This window comes from Crinia signifera, chromosome 6 (assembly GCF_055691185.1).
Source record: "Crinia signifera chromosome 6, ASM5569118v1, whole genome shotgun sequence".
Lineage (NCBI taxonomy): Eukaryota > Metazoa > Chordata > Amphibia > Anura > Myobatrachidae > Crinia > Crinia signifera.
The window spans coordinates 72,352,572-72,377,270 of NC_139222.1; the positions used below are offsets into that span (position 1 = coordinate 72,352,572).

At 45.9% G+C, this 24,699-nt stretch overlaps 1 long non-coding RNA gene across 1 annotated transcript; it reads right to left on the minus strand.

The window, feature by feature from the left end:
- Positions 1–1,877: 1,877 nt before the first annotated feature.
- Positions 1,878–19,325, minus strand: LOC146006970 (uncharacterized). The gene is made up of 3 exons (XR_014444152.1): positions 19,123–19,325; positions 7,388–7,445; positions 1,878–2,779 (listed from the first exon to the last, which is right to left on the minus strand). It is a non-coding gene; the product is annotated as an uncharacterized LOC146006970 (long non-coding RNA).
- Between the last annotated feature and the right edge of the window lie 5,374 nt (positions 19,326–24,699).

Below are 24,699 nucleotides of genomic sequence, written 5' to 3' on the forward strand. Positions count from 1 at the left end.
GTAACACCATCATCTATTAATAAACAGAAATCAGTTTTTTTATTTAAATCAATAAGAAAAAATGATGATTATCCACGATTTGTTTGAAACGCAAGTTTTGAGGAATATCACATAATAATTTTCGGCCATGTTGTCAAGTAGTTCTGATCAATTAACACATCAGTATATGCATGTTGGTAACAAATGTCTATAATGCAATACATTAAATGAGTCTCCACCTAGGTCTTCACAGCTCCACATCTAAGAAGGGGTCCTGCTCCAAAGAGTGCGCAACGTGTTAACGTGGATTCACAAACTGCTGGTGAGTTTTTCCTGAAAAAAATGACAAATGCACTAACTATGTAGGCTTGACTTTTAGAGTTTCCCCAACAAAAAAAATAGCACAGCACAGACACACCCCGACATTACTGATTTTCTAAAATATTATTCTTTATCATAAATTCCAGAGTCCCATTGTAAGGCACTGGATTTTGTGTAAACATGCACAGACTTCATTACAAAGGTGTTTTTTTTTTATTAGTTAGCATTATTGTGGCAAATGGTTTGCAGTCCACTTTTAATACTACAAACATTACTTTTTCAGAAATATTAATAATCAGAAAGGTAGCCCATCAATGGATCCGATATGATTTCCCGGCGGTCGGGATCCCGGCGGTCGGAATCCCGACACTGGAATCCCGACCGCCGAAATCCCGACAAGGGGGGGACATGGATCGCCCCCCCTTGCGGGCTCGCTGCGCTCGCCACGCAGCGGGCCCGGTGCCTCGCTACGCTCGGCACGCTATTTTATTCTCCCTCTATGGGTGTCGTGGACACCCACGGAGGGAGAAAGTTTCGGGATTTCGGCGGTCGGGATTCCAGTGTCGGGATTCCGACCGCCGGGATCCCGACCGCCGGGAAATTAACCGCATCCCCCCATCAATATAAGTATACATCACATAATGTTAAACCATATGGCAGTGATTCCCAAACTTTTTTGAATTGCCCTAGAGCAGGGGTGGGGAACCTCAGGCCCGGGGGCCGTATGTGGCCCCCGTAGCCAGTCTGCGTGGCCCTCCCACCCGTCCGGCAGCATTGCCGGGAGTCAAGTACAGGGGACTACTTGCAAGAGGTCGGTAATTCTCACGAGATTCCTCTTCATCAACAGCAGCCAGAGACTGTCAGTCCTATTCAGCAGCAGCCGCTGGAACGTGGGACGGCTGCAGCAGGACAATTTGTAAGACAAATTTTTACTTATGGTCCCCGAAGGATTTTTCCCCATACAAACGTCCCTTGCCACAAAAAAGGTTCCCCACCCCTGTCCTAGAGTATCAGAATTTTTGTGACGGCGCCTTTCGGCCCAAATTTTTTAATTGAGAAATGCAGGAAAAAATATTAAATTAAGCAAATTGTGTTTGTATGTCATCCTTAGGGTCAGTTATGTGGTGAGGGACAGGATTCACTTCTGTTTTTCCATATATTTTATGATGAGAAGCCACAAGCACTAGTTTTGCCTATTATACTGACCATTTCAATTACAACTGGACCATAAAACCAAGGCTCCCATGCAAGTGTCCCAAGGCACCCCAGGGTGCCTAGGCACACAGATTGGGAACTAGTGCCATATGATGATGTCAAAATTTCAGAATTAAGCAGGGTTACGAAGATGCATATCATTTCTATATAATTGTCCACTTACGCATAGTCAAGAGTAGTGTAAACATATTTATCAGGGGTCTGAGTCGCAGAGACTGAGACCTCTGGTGGGGACCTGGACCGGTACCTGAACCGGGGAGGTTGTAGAGGACCCTTTCGCATTTGATGCGAGACAGTGCACCCAGAGCCAGTAATTAGACAGAGGTAAAAGTACAACCAGATTTATTATGCAGAAGGTTGTCACGGTACAGGCAGTAAAGTATGCAATGATGGAATATATACAGTCACTGTAGATAGCAATACTTTACAGCTGGATGGAATGATGGAATCGACGGTGGAACATCGGATCCGGAATATCGGATTGAAGATGGAACTGTGGGTCCGGAATGACGGACTGTAGTTGAGACTGTAGGTCCGGAACAACGGACGGAAGCTGTAGACTGTGGGTCCGGAATATCGGACTTCAGGGCCGATGGTGGAACATCAAATAGGACCAAGGTCCTGGAGCTAGGCTTGGATTGCTGGTCAGTGGATACTGGATCACAGGAGATGGAACACCCGGACTTCTCAGGAGATTGAATACCTGGAACACACTGCAGCAATGGAGAACATGCACCAGCAGGTAACACTTGCATAGACAAATGACAACTGAAGCACTAGCCTTGATCTGAGAGCTCCCAGCATACTTATACCCACTGTGTGGCCAGGATTGGCCGGGCAGGTATGACAGGGAGATCAGATCAAACAGGATTGGACAGGAATGACATGTGACTGGGAAAACATGGCAGCCCTCATGTCAGGCTATGGCGGGAAAGATTGTTTGTATGCACCATGCTGGTGGCCGGGAGCAATGGCGGCGGACAGGTGGATTGCCGAGCACTGGACACTGTCTCTGCTGGTGGAGGAAGCGGTGCGCCGCGCAGCCGCAGATTCAGCAGCGCTGAGAGGACTGGAGGATGGCAGCGATGATGGCGCACACTGAGCCTGCGGAGGCACTTAGCCGGTAATATGACCTGACGTAATACCCGGATCGTGACAAACATATTCACAGGGACATCACAACAACGCCTGCAGGCACAAGTTCCGCCAGAAATCATTGACGACCAACAGGAAATTATTCTGGAGACAGTGGAGACATTTGATCCTGTGAAGGAAACCACACAACCATCCATCACACAAAGGCCAGAAAGTGGCATGGAACCCCAACATCCAGCCCAAACACAAGCAGCCCATAGTGATGATGATCTGGCTAGATCTTTAGACAGCTTCAAAACCAAACAGGTTGAGCTCATTTCAAATCAAACAAACCAAATGCTAAATATTCAAGGGTACCTACGAAATATGTGCCAGCAATTGCGCAAGGGTACCTGCCAGTATAAAAATCTGCCTGACAGCAACTATAGATAGTCACTATAGATCTGAAATCAGTCAGCCCTAAGGGCACAAAATGATTCCCTTAGGAGACTGAATGAAAGCGTAGGTGCACAAACACAAGCCATTAATGCCCAAACCAATGCACACGCACCTTACTAACCAGACAGATACTATAATTAATCCTGGCCCATCAACAATAAGCAGTGTATCCAGTACTCCTATCAGGATGTCTCCAACTACTCTGCCACTTTGGAGTGTGAGAACCAGGGGTGGCATGGCCAAAGGAGGAAAGGGGGGCTGTAGCAGGACCCAAGCTAAAAAGCCTTGTATTGGTCATTTGTCCTTTATAGTATCCTTAGCTTTATTTCTTATATTTGTATTTTTCATACAATTGATATGTTTGTATTCATGTATATGGATAATATTTTCTTCAGAGTAAAAAACATTTGGCTACACTAACATGCATTTTGGCCTTCTTATCATATCATTACATGTTAAATATGTTTAATAAAAATATGAAAACCATAAGTCAACAATAATGAAGCACCTACTGTATGTCATAGAACATGTTCTTAAATGCATTATTTCATTGTCAATATTACATTTTTTTTATCAACATACTGTACTTACCAGCATGTAAGCAGGAAAAAAACCAGCATATATGGCAGAACTTCTTAGGGGTGGCCCTTATTCTATCGAGAGCGGATGTCTGCCTACCTCTAGAGTCTAGGTGATATAAGCGGGAAGTGTGTGCAATCTATCACACCAAGAACATTAGGAATGACAAATGTGCTATAGAATGCTACACTGATATTATGCCACTGTGAATCCTATCTAGGAAAGGGGTGTGGTATAGGAGCCCGACATCGGGATCCCGACTGCCCGGACTCAGACAGCGGGGGGGAGCGCAACGAAGTCCCTTGTCGTGGACCCCCACGAGGGAGAATAGCTGGTGGCTGTTGGGACCCCGAGTGTCTGGGTTTAAACAGTCGGGATCCCGACATCAGGCTAATGACTGTCAGGATCCCGACTGTCGGGCACCCATCTGGCACCCCTAGAGAAGCAGATAGACTGAGCAGCATGCGGCTTTAAAGCGTCCAACGTCCAGGCCTGAGACAGCGTGTTAGCGTCCTGTCACAGGTTGAGGCTCCAGTCTAATGACGTCATAGAGATGGAGAATGTTGGTATGATAGAGCCGGAACAACTGTAGGACCTCATCATCTGGCATTGTGTGTATGTGACAATGCACATTAAATAAATTAGGCCTCTGTAGCCTCAGTGGTACCTGCACATCCTGCTGATCATATTCAGTTTTAGACCCTGTTGTCTTCTTCTGCGCTGCTGCCAGTGCATCAGGTATGTTACAGCCCCAATTCTCATCCTCTCATTCATGATAAACGCAGCCATGATTAGAAAATGCAGAAAAGTGTGTTTCTGTGCTTAATGGCCATTTATAGGCAACACATTTGACACATAGGGGGAAATTTACTAAGAATACGAATGCAAAAAGTTGCATTCGTATTCTTAATAAGTTGAATGCCAAGTTGTGTCCCGGAGGGGGATTTACAAAGCAGTCATATACCAGTGGCAAACGCAGGATTTTCAGAAGGGGGTTTCCAGAGGGGCGGAGCAAAGCACGGAGATGGACACTTAGGTGACCCAGTATATGCCGGGTCAGTTAAAGTATTATAGATAGACCAAATGTATATAAATAATAATAATAATAATATATATATATATATATATATATATATATATATATATATATATACACACACACACATATATATATATATATATATATATATATATATATATATATATATATATACAGGGACGTCAACAGCAGTGTAGACCCCTGGGCATAGCAATGTATTGGGGCAACCTCCAGCGGTGGGGGTAGCTTTGATGTCCCCCAGGTGGTAGGGGGTATTATATCAACCGCTCAGCATGTAGGGCCTAGATCAGTAATTTCCACTAATTACACCTTTACTGCACAGATGGTGGTAGATGGGGTGGGAGAAGGGGGCATTGGGATGAATGAAGGGGCCCTGATACATAACTTCCAGGGTGGTAGAGGATGTTTAATATGCAGAGGAGGGGTGTATAGTGGAGTGGGCTTATTAATCATAATTTTCTGGTGGGAGGACAGCTTGCTTGACTGCAGATATCTCCAGTTTCCAGGAATTAAAAACTAGAGAATCCCACCTACCAAATGATATTGGTGACTCGGGGATCAGAGTTCAGGAGGCAGAGCAATCTGCCAACGAGTATATAAAACTACATACCAGGTGTGTGGAGCTGGAGCAGTAACCAGCTGCTGGAACTACAAGTGCCAGCCGGCCCTTTAATGCCCCGCAGGCTGGGATTTGTGGTTCTCCAAGTCCCAGCTTGCGGGGGAGGCTTGCTGTGGGACTCATAGTTCCACAGTTTAAAACAATAGTTTTTAGTCTATTTTTTTTACACTGAATCAGCCTGGTGGCCACAGCACAGGGCCACCGGGGACTGCACCAGGCTTCAGCCTGGTCAGGTAAGTCCTGGAGGGGGGAACACCCCTTTATTTGGGGGTCCCCACTCCCCCAGGGCCCCTGGCCAGGCTGACCGGTCAGGGGGTTAATGCTTTGGCCGGGGGGGACTTGTATAAAAAGTCTCCCCCTGGCTGTGTGGCATTACCCTGCTGGCTGGTTTGGCCTGGGGCTGGTTCTTAAAATACCTGGGACCCCTACTCATTTTGTCCCCTGTATTTAGGGAACCAGCCCTGACCTGGAGCCTGGGGCTGGTTTTAAAAAATCGGGGAACTCTTATTTGTTGGGTTCCCTGATTTTTTATTACCGGCCCAGCTCTTTAAGCCTGGTGCTGGTTACAGCTCTGGGGGGGGGGGGGGGGACCTCACGCTGTTTTTTATTTATTTATTTTTTTCTCTATTTTTTAACACTGAAGCCTGCACGGATCTTACTGATCCGTGCAGGCTTCTGCCAAATACGGCAGGAAAATAAAGTGTATTTTCCTGCCGTATATACGTGGCAGTTTTACACTAATTAGCGGACGTATTATCAATATGGCTGCTTAGTAAATCAGGAACCACCATTCTTTTGAATGGTGATTTCTGCCATATTCTTTCGATGGTGTACTCATTCGTGGATGGTAGGGTATGAAATACCGCCTGTTGGCACATGTCGACTCATAAAACAGTCAAATGACCCCATGTCGACCTTTTGCCTGTCGACCTTCGCCATGTCGACCTAATGACCCTGTCGACCTTATCAAAGTTGACCTAATGACCCTGTCAACCTAAGTCATGTCGACCTTCAGTCATGTAGACCTAAATGCATGTCTACCTCAATGCAGGTCGACCTAGTGGTGTAGACCTAATGCTTGTAGACCTAAATGCTGTAGACAATATGACCGTATCCCCTTTAAACATATGTTAATTGCATTTTCTTTACACTTTGGTGATCAAAGACAGTGGTCTAGCAATAGAGGTGATAGTTGTAGTGATCACACCTTGGGGGTGATTCTGAATGACTTGCTAAGCAGCAAAAATTTGCAGCTTAATGAGCCTAATGCCACCCTCTGGGCACGCAATCCCCGCTGCTTTGCGAATGGATGTTTTGCATAAACATCCATTTGCAGGGTAGCATACAGGGCAAAATCATTCAATGGTCACTGGCCATGCATGCAAATGGACTGACCTAGACTTGTGTCATCGGGGTTTGAGAACGGGGCGTGCGGCTGATGTATCATCGGTAGGCAGGTGCCCATCTGCGTTCGCATGGGGAAGCCCAGCGTTTTCTTGAGCTCACCCAAGAATGCAACCTGCATGCCTCCATCCTGCCCCCCCTTGTGTGAGCACAACTATGCAAGTCGATAAAGGTGCTCACACAACAGCCCTACACATGCAGATATGCAAAGATATCGGTCCCCTGGTGCGAACAAGCTGGGGAACGAGTGAATCAGAATCATCCCCCTTGTCCCATTCACCAGTAGGATCTCAAAATATTATGTAGGCCCAAGGCTCCTTGGTTCCAAAATTCTGTTTGCAACTGCATCTTTGAACAGCTCTCACATGAAAAGTAAAAAAAAAATGTCTTCAATATAGTATCCAGGTGGTGATGTTTGGCTTAGATTTTGTATCAAGGTCTTTTGGTAATGTCAACAGCCATATTCTGAAAAATCTAACTATATTGTATATAATACAGCATATGTGTATACATTTTTAATAATTGTTGACTGTTGAATTCAGAATTCATACAATAATAATAATAATAATAATAATAATAATAATAATAATAATAATAATAATAATAAATTAAGTAACTAGGAATAAATCCAATTAGTGCAGAATATAATATATATTTTTACCTGTGGCTCCACTTACCCCGTTTTCACCTTTCTGGCACATGATATCACATCAACTCCTGGTGGCCCAGCTTGCCCTGACAATCATGAAAGAATCCTGTATTACTAAACTGTTTTCTTTGCATAATTTTTATAGATGGAACTCGATATTCTGAGTTGAAAGTTACAATGACTCAAAAGCGATAAGATGGGTAGATATGATTAGCAGAATGTGAAAATCCAGTTAAACTAGCTTTTTATCAGTAAAGCAACCACATAAGTTTACATTGTTACGTTATGCTCCTTTCACACCGCAAAATCTGCTTTGACCCGGTTTTTGAAACGTTTCAAAAAACGGGTCAAAGCAGGTTAAACCCCTTTCAACCCATTTTCAGACTGCAATTATAAAAGCCTTAGTATTTAGGGCATGGCACGGAGGTCCCGCTCCATGCATATCTAATGAGAGGGACCCAGAGCAGTGAATATTTAATGAGCTGATCCCCGCTCCCTGCATTTGGAATGAACTGCGGGCGAACAGTATGGTGGGCAGAAAAGCTTGTGCGGCCATCTTTGTTTTGGATAAAGAGGCACGAAAACACTGTGGGGCAATTTTTGTTTCAGAAAGCGACTTTGTGCTTAAGAAGAGATGAGGCTAGGATGCTATTGAGCAGATGTACTGGTAATTCATTATTTTGTTATGGAAATCCTAAATATTAAGAAGGGAAGCCCAGTGGTGCTTGTTTCTAACTTGAACTGATTGCTTCATATTTTCCTTGTCGATTCTAATTGATTTTATCTGTCACTATGTATCCTAGAAAATGTTCTTAGATGTTTGGATACAGATCACAAGATACTTTTATTTTGTTCATGCCCCTGATTAAGTCAATCTGATGAAACGCGTTGGCCATCTTCTTTACTAAACAGCTTTAAACCTGAACAATACATGAATACATGGATTCATGAAGTGTGTTTTTGTGTTTTAAAAATATTTTATTGTGCTGTTGGGTGGTACTATATTTTTAGCGCACTATGATATTCTTTTTCATATATATTGATATATATGTATTTGATGGTCTGCTCTTGCTTCTGTTCTATATGTCAGGGTGGCAGACGCCCGGCGGCAGGGGGACGGTGCACGGAGGGTGCACAGGACGCTTCCGCCCGGCACCACCGAGCGTCCGCATAGCACTTCCGCCCGGGGGCTGGATGTCACTTCCGCCCGGCGGGGGAGCGCGTCATCCCGTCCTCGGCGTTCCCCTGCAGCCGCTCAGTGGTTGCTGGGCAACAGGGGATGCCGAGGGACTAGTAGTGTGGCGCTCGGCCACCTAAAGTCAATTTAGGCTGGGGGCTGCTGATGGCGGCCATGGATTGGCGGCTCCATCCCTTTTAAGGGGTGGACACAGGCAACATGGCGCCAGTTATAGTTTCACCCAAAGCTCTTGCCGGTCTGGGATCCTGCTCCTGGTCTCTTGTTCCTGCTGCCCTGGTTCAGCGTCTCTTGTGCCAGGATTTGCCCTGTCAGTTCCCCCAGCCTTGGTCCACATAAGTGCTCCTTTGGAGCCTGGTTATTCTCTTTTCAGTTTGCATTTTGACAGTCTGTCATTGCTATTTGGTTTGTTTGGCTGACCAGCCTATTACTTCATTTGGGAGTACCAGTCTCTGCCCCGCCGTGGGCTTAGCCTGTCTCCTCTACTGGTGGTTACCAGTCCTTTTACGTTCAGTTTCTCATTCCCTGTAAATCTTTGTTCCATTAAAGGTAGAGCCCCCTAGTTCGGTCCTGGTTTTGTTTTGGGGATTCGTTTCTGTTTCTATCGCTTGTTTGGAGATTTCCCCATCTGTCTCCGAGTGTCTGCGAGTGGGTCGCTTTCCCGTCCTTGGCCAGGTGCCGGCAGTCAGGGGTGCTTTCCCAGGTAGGCCCAGTAGTTAGAACATCCTCTTGAGCTACCCCCTGACGATTGCTCACCACTTGTCCAAACCTAGCTGCATCGGGGTTGGAGCTGGCTTAACCGCCTCCTTCGGAAGCGGCGGCCACAGGTGAAGCCTAGTTCCTGCAGGGGTTTGCCATCTGCCCGGGGGACTCAGTAGAGTCAGTGTAGGACTCGCTGTGGCCGTCCTAACCGGCGGTCCCGGCTACAGGCTCACGCCTGAACTCCAGCCTCCAGTGTTTCACCCTGTGCCCAGGCGGGCAGCGTAACACTATACCCTTTGTATCTGATTTTTTTTATTTATCTATTAATACTGTCTTATTGCTATTTCCATTGGTGCCTTTAGTGTCGCCGCTCGTGGAAACCTCCGCTTGCTTGTGGAGCCACGCAGCAGGATGACGTCATACCTTATGGCCACTGTCGGGCGGTTTGCGCCCAGCATTTTATGGGTGTCCTCGAGAACGCATGCGGGCAGATGCCTGTCTGGGGCTGGAGGTTGGCGTCAGCATTTGCCACCATTTTCAGCAGACTCCGACAGGAATAAAAGTCAGTTTAGGCCTCATGTAGGGGGATGTGTTCGCGTACATCCCCTCACATGGTAACAAGGGGATTTAGTGGCATAGGGGAGGGACATCCGGGGTGGCAGATGTTTGACTTGGCGGCAGGTAGCATTTATGGGCTCGCTAGGCAGCGAACGACTGCTGCTTAGTGAGCCTTGCTGAATCAGGCCCATAGTCACTTTCTTGGCTATAGATCTATGTTAAAAACCTGCTGAATTGCTAGTGTCCTTAAAGGGGTCAAGCCATGGTTATTCTCTCTGCTGATGCGGGCTTATGTGTCAAGTGATTTCTGATTATTATTCTGTCTTATTTAATAACTATACCGTTATAAACTTTTTAATAAAAGAACACAAATTTATTACTCCGATAATACTGTATTAACACAGGTCTCCAGTGTGTCTTCATGGTTCTTCATTTATATTTTAATATATTATTTTGTATAATCAGCACTCTCCAAAGAAATGTTGTTCTATGAAAACAACAGACCTTTACTACTTCTGCGCTTTAAACATTAACTACCAAAGGGCTGATATTGTAAATAATTCATGATACAGTATATAAGACATCCAGGGGGTGATTAAGCCCCCTGGATGAAAAGAGGGTACTTGTGTATTTTGGCGGCGCCCCCGATGTCCATCGCGCGATTTTTTTATCGCATCGCATGCCATGCACCCGATGCGATGTGATTTTTGCACCCTATGCGATGAAACATTGTATAAGCACCCTAAAGGGTGCTTTTAAGCACCCAAATGGGTGCTTACAATGTTAAATGCCCCACGCAACCCCCCCACTATAACCGTGAACGTGTCCTCCGACCTTTTCATACCTCCACTATCCACGTCGGCGTGCAGTTGAGAATAGAAAGTGTGGCGAGCGCAGCGAGCCACCGAGCCCCGCGAGGGGACGCGGATACCTTGACAGGTATCCGCGTCCCTTCGCGGGTTTCAGAGGTATCGGCGTCCCCTCGCCACGCTTTGGGCTTGGTGGCTCGCTGCGCTCACCACACTTTCTATTCTCAACTCCACGCCGACGTGGATAGTGGGGGTATGAAAAGGTCGGAGGACGCGTACCGCCGCACCTCGCGGGCTCGCTGCGCTCGCCACGCTTCGGGTTCGCGTTTATAGTGGGGTGGGGGGGGGGGTGTCGTGGGGGTGCATTTAACATTGTAAGCACCCATTAGGGTGCTTATACAATGTTTAATCGCATCGCATGGTAGGGCATTGTATGCCATATACAATATCATACAATTTTAAAATTGTATGACATTGTACAATATCGCGCGATATCGCATCGCATACCTTATGGTATGCGATGCGATGGGCACCGCCAAAATACACAAGTACCGAAAAGAGTGAAAGGGGTAGACCCTTTTCAGTCTTTTCATCCATGGGGCTTAATCCGAATGATGGGAGATCCAGGTAGTGGTATATATACCACATCTAAGACGACACAGTACATGTCGGCAGGCGCCTCATAGAGCCCTTAGCCTTTGAACCTGATAAATTGGGACTCTGGTGCCCTGAAGGTGATTCCTGTCAGCAACAGCGAAATCCCTCGGGCACATAGGGACCACGATCATACACACTTACATACCCAGTCCTGCACACTGGCTGATATTGGTAACACACACAACCACGCTCTTTCTCAAACATCTTTTCATCTGCAGTTCTTTGACTCCCATTCCTACCAACAGCAGTTTTTAATGTGTCTTTAATATGTCTTGTCTTTAAAGTGCTTTACAGCTACTGTAAGATTCACATGTATGTATTATCACTGTATTTGTATTCTTTCTTGTAGGTAAGCTTCCCCTTGGTTTCCACAGCAACGCCAGTGACACTGCCAAAGTACCGGCGCAGAGCATGGACGCACGCTGGTGTGGTTGGCGCGAGCCAAGCAATCAAATGCTGGGCACGCCCCCAGTGGGCGGGGTTATACCCGCAGCTGCAGCCAATGCACACGGAGGTGATGCACCGGCGGGGGCTGACGTCATCAAGCCAGCGAGAGAACGGGCGGGCGAGCCACACGTGTGGACAGGGGCAGGGCTGGCAACAGAAATCTTGGGGTCCTTTACAATTATATTTCTGGGGCCCCCACCTAATCCCAAATCCACACAACCCTATTCTGTACGAGCCTCATTTAACCTTTCACTGCTCCAGATCCTGCTTTCAGGTGCAGACTTCTCTTGTTCTCAGTCCTGTTGACCTGGCTCCTGGCTGCTGCCTTCTGCTGGCCTGTCACTTTCACAAAAGAACGCTGAGCACTACAAGCAGGCATGGAACAGATGACCTGCGCATGTCAGGGTGCACACACAGTAGACAACAGTGGCACACAGTGTCAGTCAGACTCAGCCACATACAGATGGTGCACAGTAGACGGCCTGGCCGCGAGGGTCACTGACAGGCCAGCGGCCGTGATGGGGCATGGAAGCTCTGGGGCTCTTGAGATTGCTGGGGCCCATCACACTTGTCCCCCTTGACCCCCCCTGTCGCCTGCCCTGGACAGGGGGTAAGTCAACCATTAATCACTTGGGCAGTATATATGTGGTGTCTTGGACATTATGAATTGTGTATGCATTAAGTTTTTGATAAAGGTCTAACCGACTGAAACGTTGGACTTGAACCCCAGAGTGGTCTGATTTCTTCTCAAAGTCCCTTTGAGTGCCGCCGTCTCCACTGGCTATATATATATATATATATATATATATATATATATATATATATATATATATATACAGTGGTCGAAGTGGAAATTTTGAAGTGGGGGTATGGAAATTTTGAAGTGGGGGTATGGAAAAGTAAAGAGTGAATATAGTGCGCACCTTCGGACACCCCCCTGTCCATCAACGTCCCCTGCCAGACTGCCCCGTTGTACAGGGGTATTACAAAAGCACAATATGCGCTGCTGAGTGATCAGAGAGCATCCTGAGGGGGAAAAAAAGTTTTTTTTTTATCTTCAGATTAAAGTGGCGGTATGGCATACCCCCGTATACCGCCCCACTTCGACCACTGTATATATATATATATATATATATATATATATATATATATATATATATATATATATAGAGGACAGACTCTTGTTTCGTGCCACGGGTTTTTTGGTTACTATGTTAGGGCTGCCTGACTTACAAGATCCCCTGTTGGATAGGGATAAGTAGGGAGAGTATAGGTGACAATTGTAAGATGGCGCCCTTTTTTATGACCTCAATAATTGGGTCAATAGTGCCTTGTATTCAAACGTTAAAACAAGTAAAGTAAAGTCCAAAGTTTATAAACATTTATTAAAAAAAAGTCTCTTGTTCCACAACAGTGTAAGTGGCGTTTCCAGACTTATTAAAAAGGTTCACGATATTTCTTTTATTTCAGGATAGCAAACAGAATGTTTCCAACGCGTTTCGTCCCTACGTGGGACTTCATCAGGGGTTTGCGGATGTCATTATAATCAAATCCAACGATTTTGGTAGGGGAAGTGTCTACAATGAGTTGGTTTATTTGTTAGGTCCTTATAAAGAATTTGTTTGAGGGTACTCTATCACTTTTTTCACTCTTTTCACTCATAAATCAGCGTAAGAGCCTCTCAATTTACACACAAAGATACACCTTAATTAGGTTGAAATATTAACAGCTCTGTTTCATATGAAATGGAACAGCTTGGCCGTTTCTCCGAGATCTGCCGGGGTTTCCCAAATAGACTGCTATGTCTGTTAGGTCAATGTTGGAAATGAATATAAAATCTCAATACAGAGTCTGGGATTATTCAGGGTACAGTTCTCGCCTTCAGGAGATGTGCTCTGTGTGAATACTGCTGTGGTCTGCAGTCTCTTTTACCTTATTGAGAAGTCCCGTCCCGGGTACCATTGGTACCGAGGCTTGCTTATATATATATATATATATATATATATATAAGCGCCACACGATTGGAGAGTCAAGAAATATCAAAATTTTATATAAGAAATCATTCTTTATGATGTATGAAATAGTAAACTGAACAAATCACATATACACATAACAATAAAATCACTTAATCAATAAAATTAAATTACGTCAACTCCTCAGAAAAAGATATATTGTTAATCGCATTCAATTTAGGCAAACTCCGGAGTAGTATTTGTAATGTCCACCTTAAAAAATACAAGGACTACTAACAAAACCCAGAATTTCTCTGAATTCATCTGGGGGTCGAGTTTTCAACTTTGTTGCTCCAACTCTATGGAACTCTCTTCCTCACACTGTGCGAGTAGCCTCCACTGTAGAATCCTTTAAAAATAGACTAAAGACGTACCTATTTACTCAAGCATTTTACTGATTTCTACTGCTAAGCTTGTTTTGTATTTTGAGCTGTAAAGACAATGGTAAAGCACTTTGAGTCCCATTGGGTGAAAAGTGCTATATAACTATCATTATTATTATTATTATAATCATTTCATTATATAATTTATATATTAGTGGAGAGGACACACAGTTACAGCGCCCGATTTTCTTTTTTTGGTATGATACGGTATGTACCTGCCCACAACGACCTTACAGTTGCTTAAAATAATACTGTATTTATTCATTTTTCATTTGGGAATTGCTAAACTTATTAAGGGATGACATTTTTCACGATTATCCGAAATCACTATGGGCCTGATTCAGTGGTAGATGCAGATTTTGCACAGTCGATTGACTATTTCCCTTACACTTACTGCACACACATGAACCAAGGTGGGTGATGGTGTATGAATTTGCATATGACATCACTATGACTTGTGGAAGGCAGGAGGTGATTGGAAGCAATATATGTCATTGGCATGTAACCATGTTCCAGCATGCAGCTGTGATCTCTATGACCGCACTACAGCTACCTTAGTCATATTTTTGACAAAGTTACAAGGGAGGCTGTGCAGGCTGGGGCTGCTGGAGAAATCGATGCTGTAACAGAAATTGCATGGATGGTGGATTGATCTGATCCACCAGCCTATTTAAGCATTTTCCATGTATAAAGTGTGGGTATCATAGGTGTGTGCACATGGAGTGTTAATGCTGTGCCCACCCTTATGAACCCCTCCTGCCGCTAGCAATACCAGTAATACCTTTTACCAAAGACTTGCTTTTTACAACTGTATTCCATTAAAAGATAGATCATGTGTGTTTTGCTTTGGTAATTGTACTAGACCTTTGTCATAGCTCTACATACAGTGGCGTAGCTACGTTGTGGGCGCCCCCCGCCGTTAGGGGGGGGGGCCCGCCACCGCCCTGCCAAGCAACCCCCTCGCCGCCCATGCAACCCCCCCCCAATCCCCCGCAGCCTTACCTATCTCGCTGGTCCCGGCGGCTCCGTTCTTCTGCTGAGGACCACCACAAAATGGCCGCCCCCATTCAGCAGACAGTTTCAGAGAACTGAGTGCTATATGGGGGGGTTGTAACGGCGCGGTGGCGGGGGGCTGTGGTGCTATAGTTACGCCGCTGTCTACATACCTGCGTATTTTTTACTTTATTTGCATGTACCGTTACCCAGAGTAATTGGAAGGTTAAAACTGAAATAGGCAGGAGATTATGGTGTGTCTGGGAGACATTTTATATTGTAGCGAGTGCCAAAAGATGATAGTAGAAATGCCTGATTGGCGGTACTAGACCCACCCCTTTAACAGTACACCCCCTAATAATATGTGCTGCGCACACCTATGGTGGGTATCACAGGGTTTGCTCAGTCCATCACCATGAAGTACACAAGAGGAATGTTCAAAAAGATCCATGAGAAATTGCAGCCAGGCATGATTCAAGTGCAATCAGGGTCTATGCCCTGATCTTAATCTTAAAGGTAAACAAAGTACAAGAGGAAGATTGAGATATTCTTTGGTTGAAAACATAAAGGACTTCCATGCAGCACCTGATTAAGGGTTCCAGCTGCCTAGGCTAATAGCATGTGTGCATCAGCTATATCTGTTACAATCTGTTGGCACAGGATTAGTGTGGCCAATCCCGGGATCGGGATCGGCAGGATCCCGGGATTTGGCCTAAAAAAGTCCGGGATTTCAATCCCGGGATTGGAGAATCCAATCCCGGGATTTCGGGATTAGACTGCGCATGCGCAGTCTAATGCCGGGCAGCGTCTGAGCACTCGCTCAGACGCTGCCCGGCTGTTCCCGTAGCCTGACCCGGCGTGCGGTCTGCGTAGCGTGACAGTAGAGGTCACTCTGCGCAGGCCACACGTCACCAGTGACCGCCTACCCGCCTCTTCTCCGCCGCCCGCCAGCACGCCGGTCTGACTCCGCCCACCTGCCCGCCTCTTCTCCGCCGCCCGCCTGCCTCCGCCCGCCTGCTGTCTTCTATGGAGGTGCACTTGCCGGGAGGCACCGTGCACCTCCAAACCCACTCCTGGCCGCCCGCCCGCACCCTAATGTAAGTAGATGTGCGGGTCGGCCGGGGTGGGTCCTATGCTAAAAATGTTTTTTTTTGGTGGGGATGCCAATCCCGGGATCCCGGGAATCCCGGGATTGAGCATTTTTCAATCACGGTTCCCGGGATTGAAAAAATGCCCCGGGATTGGCATCCCTACACAGGATAGATAGCATCAAATATATCTGAAGCAAATCTAGTGAAAATTTAGCCCAGGATCAGATCTGATTCCCAGGAAGCTCCCAAGAGAGTTCAATAGAAATATGATGCAACATGTAGCTCAGACAAGTCTGACTAATGGATGGGGCCCATAAAATGAAATCTAATTTACCCTGCACAGAAATAAAAAAACTCACCCAAATCTAACTCTCTCTGCTTATGTTACATTTGCCCACCTGCAGTGCAGCACGGTTTTGTCCGTTTGAGAAAAAAATATCTGTTTTGTGATCCAGTCTGAGTTATTCTGTGAACAGACTACAGTATATAGTCAAAATCTCATCGGGTTTTTTATCCATGCGATCCCGATGTTAGTTCACGTATCGCAAACAGAAAGTCTTGGCTTCCTTGACTACATAGTTGATCCAGATGCGTAATAGCAGCCCCGCAGTACCCACAGTCGCGGGGAGGTGCCGAGTAGGTGTGGGCGCTGGGGGTCTGCGGGGCTATTGATGCTATGCATTGCCCTGCTGCCTTACCCCACTAGTACTGCTTGCCGTTGCCGCGGCCGGGTGTTTGGCCGGGATCCGCATGTACTAGTCTGCGGTCCCGGCTCTCCTCTTATCTGGCTCCTGCAGTGCTAATGGAAAAAAGAAACTCACACAAAATGTCCACCCCCTTAACAGCTAACTTTTCATTAGCACTGCAGGAGCCAGCCAGGAGGAGAGCCGGGACCACAGACTGGTACATCTGCGGGTCCCGGCCACCCGGCCACACATCTGGCAATGACGGCAAGCAGCACCAGTGGGTAAGGCAGGGTTGGGGGAGGGGCTTAATTTTACCTGGGGGGGGGGTATATTTTTATGGGGGATGGGGGGGCGCTGAAACCTATGGTGGTGGGGGGGGGGGGGCGCTGTTATTATAGTTATGCCACTGGCAGATCTGCACTATATAGCCAAAGTTGTATGCAGATTGCATCAGGATCGCATTGCACGGTACTCGCACCATGTGTACGCAGCATTTGACCCAATAATTGAATAAATAAAAAGTTCGTACCAGTCACATAACATTCTAGTACATCTCAATGACTGCAGCTTTTTACTACATGATTTTTAGAATTCCTAAGAAAGTCTGCAAATGTACCTAATGACATTTATGAGCAAGTATTTATTGTTCAGAGGTTTTAAAGCAGACTATAAAGTAAATGTATTACTGATATAAAATTAAATAGATATGTGGGTATGTAAGAGGGACACTTTTGGGGAATTTTTCTTGGGCTCTTCCAAATTTTCAAACTGCCCATGACACCAGCGAGGGAAGGGCGTTGTAGTGCAATAAGAATAAAGTCACAGGTACAACTGCAGGAAAAGACACAAGGATGGCTGCAACTAGGGATGCCAATCCCGGGGCATTTTTTCAATTCCAGGATTCGAGATTGAAAAACGCTCAATGCTGGGATTCCCAAGATTAGCCTCCCTAATAAAAAATACACCCCCCACACCCAAACTTCCCACATGTCAAATTAAGGCAAAATAATCCCCCCAATCCTCCCATCCCCCCTGCCCTGTACTGTCTCTTACATAGCTGTCTTCTTGTGCTGAGTGCAGCACAGCAATCAGGTAGTCGGGCAACCGGGTGACCGGATTCAGCATAGTGGGCAGGTTCAGCACAGTGTGTTAACAGTAAGCAGCATGGCAGTGGCCAGGCTGCGCAGTGTGACCCTTGGCACCACTTCCCACTGTGCTGTGCACATCTGCACCACTGGGGGTCAGTAGCAGGCAGCATCTTAACCATATAAGATGCTTAGCGCTGCCCAGGTAAAAAAAAAAAAAAAAAAGAAGTGAACTTTTCAAGGGCATACTAATCTCGGAATCTCTGGTTTGTTAGGTCAAAATCCCAGGATCCCACCCCCCCCCCCCCCCCCCCCGCACCAGCGTCACGGGTGAATTACCATGGGAACACCCGGCACTTTCCTGGGGACGCCCATGAAACACTTGGCGTTCCTATGGGCGGGACCTGTGCCTGCCGCCACCCACCTGAACTGCTCCATGCTAATGGGCTGGCGACTATACAAGTCGACGCATCCATTCGCAAATGGGGCCTGCACACACTCATAAGTACTTCTGTGCATGATAGTAGCAAAACATCGCTCCCCTGTACAAACGCGCAGGGGAGCGATCAGACTAGAATGACCTCCAAAATATATTGGATAAATATATCGTTATTTTCAGAAATAACCTGGTCATCGCTCCACTTTAGCCATATATATACTGTATCTATACTTCTGCAGATAGGGGGAGATTAAAGTATTCACAGAAAGATATCTTTATCAGTAGGTGTGAAGTGTATGTCTATTTCCTCTGTAATGTACTATGCACCACAGCTGTCAGAGGTTTTCCTGGTAATTTCTCCTCAGTGTATTCCTTAACCTGTGATAGTACAGGCTGTTCCTTTATTATAGGCCTAATGAGTTCTCTGTGAGGATGATGATGGAACTGTGCTTAGTGACTGCCCCCCTCCTGAGGTAACTCCAGTATATAAAGCGCTGCCTGATCTTCCAGCAGGTGTAATGCCGGTATAAGTACAGTCCTTTCACAGAGATGGTGAGGGATAGTTTGGCATATGTTTCTAAAAACTTTTTTTCTGGTGGGTTATACTGTGTATACAAACATATTTTTAAGGCTGACATTGTATCCGAATTTTCCAGCAGTTATCAGGATGTAGGTGACTGATTTAATTAGTGGTGCAGGTACTGACCTCTCCAGACTTCTTCCAGTCAGCACCTTTTCTGGCTGCTCCCCCAAACACACCCACCATCAGCTGTTTGTGGCAGAGACAACCAGCTGGTCCTCTGCTCCACTCCTCTCCCTCAGAGACATCTGCTTCCAACAGTGCTGCGGATGCTCCATGCTGCTCCCTCTTTCACCTCAGCAGAATTAGGGCAGCCAGCGGGTCTCTGCCTGTCCAGTCATTTACCTCACACCAACTGTCAGAGGTCACTGCTGCAGTGCTGTTTATAGTTTTTTTATGAGTTGCCATGGACACCTTCAAATCAGCTCACAGGCAATTGCATAATGGACATGCCTGTTTTAACCCCCTCACTGCTGTCTAATTCCCAGAATTTGGGGCCTCTGGAAACCTGTAGAAAGCTCACAGTAATATATGTATAGTGCCCCTGCTTTAATGTTAAATATTAACGTTCATTCCAACTCTCCTTTGCTCAAATGAAAAGTCCTTTACTTCTCATTCAAAATATTATTATAACAATATTAACTGACCATAACAAATATCTGTACACATTAGTAATACATTTGTGCATATGTTTTGTTTACATGCTCTATAACCTTATTTTATACTGGATAAAGGTAACTTTGTTAAAGGTGGTTACATTTGAGTATATACGGTAAATTAATTGGGGATACATGTCAACAGTTGTCCACATTGGCAACAAAAAAATGTGAACAACTCATGCCTAATAATCCACACCTGTCCAGCACATATATTACATGCATAATAACGGGATGCGGTCATTTGGTCTACTGCATTATGGTCGACAGTCATTAGGTCGAATCCATTAGGTCGACATGCTAAAAGGTCGACATGACTCTAGGTCGACATGGGAAAATGTCGACATGATTCTAGTTCGAAAGGTCATTAGTTCGACAGGTCATTAGTTCGACAAGGTCATTAGTTCGACATTGTCTATGGAGTTTTTCACTGTTTTTTGAGCCAACATGTGCCGACAGGCGGTATTTCATGCCCTACCATCCACTAGGGCGTGGTGGGAGAATAAAATAGTGTGCCGAGCGTAGCGAGGCACCGTGCCCGACGCATCGCGAGCGCAGCGAGCGATGCGAGGGGATGCAGTGCACTTTAAACTGTGTCCATGTCGACTGTGTTGACATTCAGGTAAAAAAACAGTGAAAAACCCCATGTCGACCTTGTGAATGTCGACATACACAATGTCGAACTAATGACCTTGTCGAACTAATGACCTGTCGAACTAATGACCTTTCGACCTAGAATCATGTCGACCTAGAGTCATGTCGACCTTTTAGCATGTCGACCTAATGGATTCGACCTAATGACTTTCGACCATAATGCAATAGACCAAATGATCCCAACCCATAATAACATGTATGTATATATATGCTTAGAGATACCCACCTGCAGCTCATGGTAGATGCTGCAGCTGGACACAACTCTTATGCCCCTATACACGGGGCAACAGGAGCAGTGTGCAGCGATACACATGAAGCGATCCGTGCTTCATTTCTAAGTGATCTAGACAGATCACTTAGAAATGAGGCTGTAATCACCCTGTGTGTATGGCCCCTTACAGTTTATTATATGTATAAATTAATTCAAAAACAACTGGTGCTGCTTTCACATTGCCTAAACGTTTGAGACCCGGTATTTTGAAATGGTATTTAAAATGGTATATTACCGTTTTAAACCCCTTTCACACCGAACATATATACCGGGTCTCAAGCAGGTTTGCAGTGTGACAGCAGGACAGACAGTAGCTATAAGACAGCGTAGTGCATATGTAATGAGCCACTCATTACATATATGCATATGTAATGAGTGCAGTGCATATGAATGAGCAGCTCATTACATATGCACATATGTAATGAGCGGCTCATTACATATGCACTGCACTCTCATAGCTACTGTCTGAGTCCTATATACCGGTTCAGAGCCTTTCACACTGTATAAAAATGGCTTTGAACCGTGTAGGACTCTGCTTTTTACAAGTTTGCAAATACTGATTATTTGTAACCAGTAAATGCAGACTGGTGCTTTCACACTAACTGTTTTAAATGGCTAAAAATTCGGCAATATACCAGTTAAGGGTGCCGGATGCGGTCCTGACAGTTGGGATCCCGACAGTCATTTACACGATGGAGGTTATTCTGATCGGAGCGGCCAAACGTGCGTACGTTCGCCATTAACGTACGCTAGCCGTACGCGGCCGTTAGGGTTAGGTCCACCCACAAATTAGCCGCTTACGTACGGGCAGAAATAACGCAGAAGGGGAGTGGCGTACAAATGAGCGTACGGCAACGTACGCGGACGGCTCAGCCTTGCACTCCGACAACAGGCGTACAACTGAGCGTACGGCGCCGTTTACGGACGTCTTTCGTCCGTCTTCCCACCGACTTCTTGCGTAGATCTGAGCGTACGCCAGCTTGCACGGACGGGTCCCTATTGTTTTCAATGGAAAACACAGCTTGTCACCGCTCGTGAGAGTGAGCGTACGTCCGTGTACGCTGCCATACCCTTCACATATATGGACCTGCAAATCTTGCCTTTCAACTACAATTCTGACAATTGATTAATTAATCTATTTGTTAATCTATTATTGTTTTCTATTAACTCAATTGTCTACCTTAATAAAGACCTAATAAAACAACATTTGAACCCTCATTACATGTATATTTGTTATGTTCTAATGTGGCATTTTAATCCCTATCTATGTGTCCCCATATTGCTGTTACTTTTAAATCAAGTTATGTTGGTGTTTCAGTATATGTACTAAATTATGTCCATAATTACTTTGTCCACAATGTGTAACATGTATACCTACCCTGATGTTATGTGTGATGTTTTAATCGAACAACATTAAACATTCATGCATTTTCACTATGTGTTATTTTACTCAAAAACACACACATTCACACATCAATCATTACCCCTCACCTCAAATTACAAGTACTGTATAACTTACAGTACACATCTGTATGTACCTACCCTTACAAGCCCTCTAACATATTTCTGATTAAAAACACAGGCAATTTCGAACTGTACATAAACTTTTATTTATAACACAAATAATAAGGGGGGGGGGGGGGGGATAAAAAAAAATTAAATGCGGGCCTCCAGAAGGCCAAACAGGATCTGGAGGTACAGGAGGGTGAGAACGATCTCCCGCATTAGGGCTGCCACCTCCTCCTGCTGCTGTTCAGTGTCTGTAGTGAAGGGATAAAAAAAAAAAAATTAATATATAACATACACAAATGTTTGTTGTATTTGTACATAATAAAAAGTTCTGAGTTATGTGTGAAGGCCACATACATTTTGAAACTACATTGAAGATGGGTCTGCTGTAAACACAGTACTAAAAAATAATATGTTAACACACACATACTGTACATAGTAAATAACATTAATTCAATTACTCCTTCTTGAATGTATGTATGCTGAGACCCAATTGGTAGTTTGGTTTTGGGGGACTGTCCTCTAACCTCACAATTAGGCTGTGCTATTTAAGGGTTATGACATTGTTGTGGCTTAAGCCAGGGGTTCCCAATCTTTTTTGATTCACGGCACCCTAGAAAATCAGACTTTTTTTCACGGCACCCCTAGGTCAATTTTTTTTAATTTTGATTGGGTTTATATGCGATTCTTAGTGGCAGTTATGTGGTAAAGGGCAGGATTTGCTTCTGTTGGTACACATTCTATGATTGCCAACTACCAGCACTGGTTTTGCTCATAAATAATTAACCACTAATAATTTGAGTTGGTCCTAGACCACCAAGCCGTGGCACCCCTACATGTGTCCTGAGGCACCCCAGGGAGCCACGGCACACAGTTTGGGAACCACTGGCTTAAGCACTCCTTACTATTTAAAATTTAGGACATTGCTGTACAAATTATAGGCCTACAGCTATGTTTGTAAAGCATGCATCCGCATGGCCTCACACACTATTAACAAAACAATCTCTACATTTATGTTGCACATCATGCTGGGAACTGGAGTTACCCAACACCTGGAGCCACATTACTACCACACCACTAATGTCGGATATCTCATTGGATGTACTGTTATGTCAATTATTCAAGGGGTGAGGCATGGCCACACTCAAAAAAACCACCAAGGGGACCCTTGTTCCTGGAGAAGGACAGGACACACCCAGGGGCGTAACTAGGTTTTCAGCGCCCCCCCGTCGGATGTTTTTTCGGCGCCCCCGCCGCCGCCCGCCCGCCACCCGCCACCCCCCCACCTAACCTGACCCCCCTTCTCACACTTACCTGTCCCCGCAGTCTGCATCTCGCCCGGCTCTCTGCCGGGACCTGCCTGACGTCACGGTCCCGGCCGGCTCCTGCAATGAAAACTGACTCTTAGAAAATGGCTGCCCCCATACTGCAGACAGAAAACTGTCTGCAGTATGGGGGCAGCCATTTTATAATAGTCAGTTTTCATTGCAGCAGGAGCCGGCCGGGACCATGACGTCAGGCAGGTCCCGGCAGAGAGCCGGGCGAGACGAAGACCACAGGTAACTATACCTCCGCAGCCCCCCCGGCAGCGCCCCCAATTTCTCTGCGCCCCCCCGCCACCGCGGGGGCTGCGGAGGTATAGTTACGCCACTGGACACACCTCATGGTCGCCCTGCAGTGATATGTTGCAACTAATGTTGATGTTGGATACACATATGTGGTTGTTGTGATTGTTTATGTGTAGAAATGTGTAGGTAAACATTAGACACATTATTTACTTACGGGGGTTGGGGAGGGGGTGGGGGTGTGGGTTGGGGAGGGGGTGGGGGTGGGGGTTGGGGAGGGGGTGGGGGTTGGGGAGGGGGTGGGGGAAGGGGATGGGGAAATTGTGTGGGACCAAGCTTGAGCCATTGTCTCGGCCTCCTCTTCCTCCTCCTCCTCTTCCTCCTTCTCCTCTTCCTCCTCCTCTTCCTCCTCCTCTTCCTCCTCCTCTTCTTCCTCCTCCTCCTCTTCCTCCTCCAGGGCTGCCTGGTCCCGGGCTGCCTGGTCCCGGGCTGCCTGCTCCCGGGCTTCCATGCGTGCCCTTGCCCGTGCTGAAATGTTCATGTTGATGGCATAGAAATCGAAGATTGGGTTTCATAAAAAAGGGGAAAAGAAAAATTCACATTAGTCATGCTCATAACCTTCAAAATTATCATTGCTGTGATATTTCAAACATTTATCATGCAAACTAATTGATATCCTACACCCAAAAACTGAGCAACTACTTAAACCCCCCCTATACACCCCCTATACACCCCATATACCCCCCATATACCCCCCATATACACCCATATACACCCCATATACCCCCATATACACCCCATATACCCCCCATATACCCCCATATACACCCCATATACACCCATATACACCCCATATACCCCCCATATACACCCATATACCCCCCATATACACCCCATATCCCCCCCATATACCCCCCATATACACCCATATACACCCCATATACCCCCCATATACACCCCATATCCCCCCATATACACCCCCATATACACCCCCATACTCAGGAACATATTTATAAAAAGTACACAAAACATTGCTAAAAAACGCTGT